This window comes from Elephantulus edwardii, unplaced genomic scaffold (assembly GCF_000299155.1).
Source record: "Elephantulus edwardii isolate Elephantulus edwardi_28Jun2011 unplaced genomic scaffold, EleEdw1.0 scaffold00107, whole genome shotgun sequence".
NCBI classification, from domain to species: domain Eukaryota; kingdom Metazoa; phylum Chordata; class Mammalia; order Macroscelidea; family Macroscelididae; genus Elephantulus; species Elephantulus edwardii.
In genome coordinates, this window is record NW_006399857.1 from 9,802,895 (window position 1) to 9,806,821 (window position 3,927).

Below are 3,927 nucleotides of genomic sequence, written 5' to 3' on the forward strand. Positions count from 1 at the left end.
ACCACTATGGAAGGCAGATAGAAATACCATTTGACCCAACAATTCCACTACTGGGAATATACCTTAAAGAAACAAGAACTGCCACCAAAGAACCTATGTTGATTGCAACTTTGTTCACAATAGCAAAGAGCTGGAAACAACCTAAGTGCCCATCAACAAATGAATGGATAGAGAAGCTGTGGCATATTCACACAATGGAATAGTACGGTGCATTGAAAAATAAGGAACTCATGAAACATTATACAAAAATGGGTGACCCTGGATGACATTATGCTGAGTGAACTAACTCAGTCACAAAATGACAAATACTGCATAGTTCCACTCTTGTAAGGCAGGACTGACATCGGGGTTGAGGGGAAACAAAGAGGGAATAAATGATGTTTACTGCATTCAGACAGATAAGGGAGAGAACTCTTTAGGAGGAACATATGATTGGGTATTATTGTTTTCATAAATGTTCAGAATGAAAGCTTCATAGTGGAGTGGACTTGAGTGAGGGATTATATAGCAATGGAAGATTTTTATTTATTTATTTATTTTTTTAGTTTTCAAAGAGAAAGGTGAACTGGGGTGGTAGGAAGGAAAGTATGCAACAATGAATGAGTGGAAATCCAAAGTCTTTGTAATAAAGAAAAAGAGGAGAGAGAGAGAGAGGAGGGAGAGAGAGAGAGAGAAGGGAGGGAGGAAGGGAGGAAGGAAGGAATGCTGGAATGCTGCGTGAGTTTGGCCCTTTCTTTGCACATAATACTTTACTTTGTCTTCCTGCACTGCCTTTTGAAATCTTCTGTTCAGTTCCTTAATATCTTGATTTCTACCCTCTGCTTTGGCTTCTTAGCACTCTAGTGCAACATTCAGAGTCTATTCTGACATTTATTTTGGTCTTTTCTTCCTCCTCTGTCTTTGTAATGACCTTTTGCACTCTTCCTGGATGATATTCTTGATATCATCCTATAACTCATCTGGTTTTCCCTCTTTAGTGTTCGAAGCCTCAAACTTGTTTCTGAGATGACTTTGAAATTCTGGTGGGATAGACTCAAGATCATATTTTGGTTCCCATGGATTTGATTTAATTTTCCTTAGCTTCAGCTTGAACTTGCAAATGAGTAGTTGGTGGTAATAATATCTTGATAATATAGTTTTAGTTTCCTCTGGTTCTTTTGTGATGCCACCTCTACCATTCCTTAATTGAGTTATTTGTATGTTCCCCTTTTTTTCTTTTGTTTAAGGTTGCCAGTGGTTTGTCAGTTTTGTGGACCCTTTTGAAAACCAGCTCTTGCTTTTGTTGATGGTTATCTGTACTTTATTTTTAGTTCATGTGAAACAATATTAAAACTTTGAGAAGGAGTAATTTACAGCATCCTCAATAATTTGGTATGATTTACATATTTAGTTTTTTATCTGTTATTACCAGCTTCCAGTCAAGATACGGATGATATCAACAATGGTATTTCACTTTCCACACTCTCTTATGATTATGTCTTTAATTTTAGAATTCTTAACTTTGTTTATATGTTGAAAAAAGAGGCCATCATTCAAACATAACAAGAGGACACCACTTGGTATAAGATTTGCATCAAAGTTGTATTAGAAAATGTGCACATCAAAATTGTAACCGCTACATTAACAACTAAAATAATTTCTTCTATATAAGGGAGAACAAATCTGATTTGGAAGAAGACTCATTAACACTATATGGCACACAGATAGCACAACCTTGGTTGCAGAAAGAAGAGAAAACTTGTAGTACTTACTAGTGAGACTATAATATTTGAATGTGATTTATTCGTCAACATAAAGAAAATAAAATCCTGAATTATTTCACGGAGCTTGCGGACGCTGTCTCAGGGGTGGATCTCGAGCTGTCAAAGCTGTCTCCCGCGCGGGCTCATTAATCCCATTTTTCTTTTAGATCTGCTCGGGCCTAGCCGCCCTCAGAGCCTGAAATTCGGGCTGGGCGGTACCGCGGCCTGGGCCTAGCTCCTTAAGAGTAGTAACAGCGACGGCGGCGGCGGTAGCATTATAAGAAGACAATCCTTTACGAATACGAGCCTCACAGGTCCCCGAAAGCCCGCACAGGCGTTTGGAGAAAATGGCAGACGATACTGATATTGAAGCAATGCTTGAGGCTCCTTACAAGAAGGATGAGAACAAGTTGAGCAGTGCTAACGGCCATGAAGAACGTAGCAAAAAGAGGAAAAAAAGCAAGAGTACAAGTCGTAGTCATGAACGAAAGAGAAGCAAAAGTAAGGAACGGAAACGAAGTAGAGATAGAGACAGGAAAAAAGAGCAAAAGCCGTGAAAGGAAGCGAAGTAGAAGCAAAGAAAGAAGACGGAGTCGCTCGAGGAGTCGAGATCGCAGATTCAGAGGCCGCTACAGAAGTTCTTACTCCGGACCAAAATTTAACAGTGCCATCCGAGGAAAGATTGGGTTGCCTCATAGCACCAAATTAAGCAGACGACGTTCCCGAAGCAAAAGTCCTTTCAGAAAAGACAAGAGCCCTGTGAGAGAACCTATTGATAATTTAACTCCTGAGGAAAGAGATGCAAGGACAGTTTTCTGCATGCAACTGGCAGCAAGAATTCGGCCGAGAGATTTGGAAGAGTTTTTCTCTACAGTAGGAATGGTTCGCGATGTAAGGATGATTTCTGATAGAAACTCGAGACGTTCCAAAGGAATTGCTTATGCAGAATTTGTTGATGTTAGCTCAGTGCCTCTAGCTATCGGATTAACTGGCCAGCGTGTCTTAGGAGTGCCAATTATTGTACAAGCATCACAGGCAGAAAAAAACAGAGCTGCAGCAATGGCAAATAATCTACAGAAGGGAAGTGCTGGACCTATGAGGCTTTATGTGGGCTCATTACACTTTAACATAACAGAAGATATGCTTCGGGGGATCTTTGAGCCTTTTGGAAGAATTGAAAGTATCCAGCTCATGATGGATAGTGAAACAGGTCGATCTAAGGGCTATGGATTTATAACGTTTACTGATTCAGAATGTGCCCAAAAGGCACTAGAACAACTGAATGGATTTGAACTAGCTGGAAGGCCAATGAAAGTTGGTCATGTTACTGAACGTACTGATGCGTCTAGTGCTAGTTCATTTTTGGACAGCGATGAACTGGAAAGAACTGGAATTGACTTGGGAACAACTGGTCGTCTCCAATTAATGGCAAGACTTGCAGAAGGTTCAGGTTTGCAGATTCCTCCAGCAGCTCAACAGGCTCTGCACATGAGTGGCTCTTTGGCTTTTGGTGCTGTGGCAGATTTGCAAACAAGACTTTCCCAGCAGACTGAAGCATCAGTGTTAGCTGCAGCTGCCTCTGTTCAGCCACTTGCAACACAGTGTTTCCAGCTCTCTAACATGTTTAACCCTCAAACAGAAGAAGAAGCTGGATGGGATACAGAAATTAAGGATGATGTGATTGAGAAATGTAATAAACATGGAGGAGTTATTCATATTTATGTTGACAAAAATTCTGCTCAGGACAATGTGTATGTGAAGTGCCCATCAATTGCTACAGCTATAGCTGCAGTTAATGCATTGCATGGCCGGTGGTTTGCTGGTAAAATGATAACAGCAGCATATGTACCTCTTCCAACTTACCACAACCTCTTTCCTGATTCTATGACAGCAACACAACTACTGGTTCCAAGTAGACGATGAAGGATAATATAGTCCCTATGTACATAGCTTTTTTCCCCTTGACAATTCATCTTGAGTTATCTTTTATTTAGATAAAAGTAAAGAGGCAAGGGTCTACTGTCATTTGTATACAATTCCTATTACCTTGAAAAATAAAAATGTTAACAGGAAAAAAAAAATCCTGAATTAACAAGTATCAGAACAATAAATGGAGAAAATACTGATATTGTCAATGATTTTATTTTACTAAGATCCAGATCAACATCCATAGCAATGGAAGTGA

General features: G+C 39.8%; 1 pseudogene; it reads left to right on the forward strand.

The window, feature by feature from the left end:
• The first annotated feature begins 2,089 nt into the window (after nt 1-2,089).
• On the forward strand, nt 2,090-3,665 carry LOC102853347 (annotated as a pseudogene).
• Nucleotides 3,666-3,927: the final 262 nt, after the last annotated feature.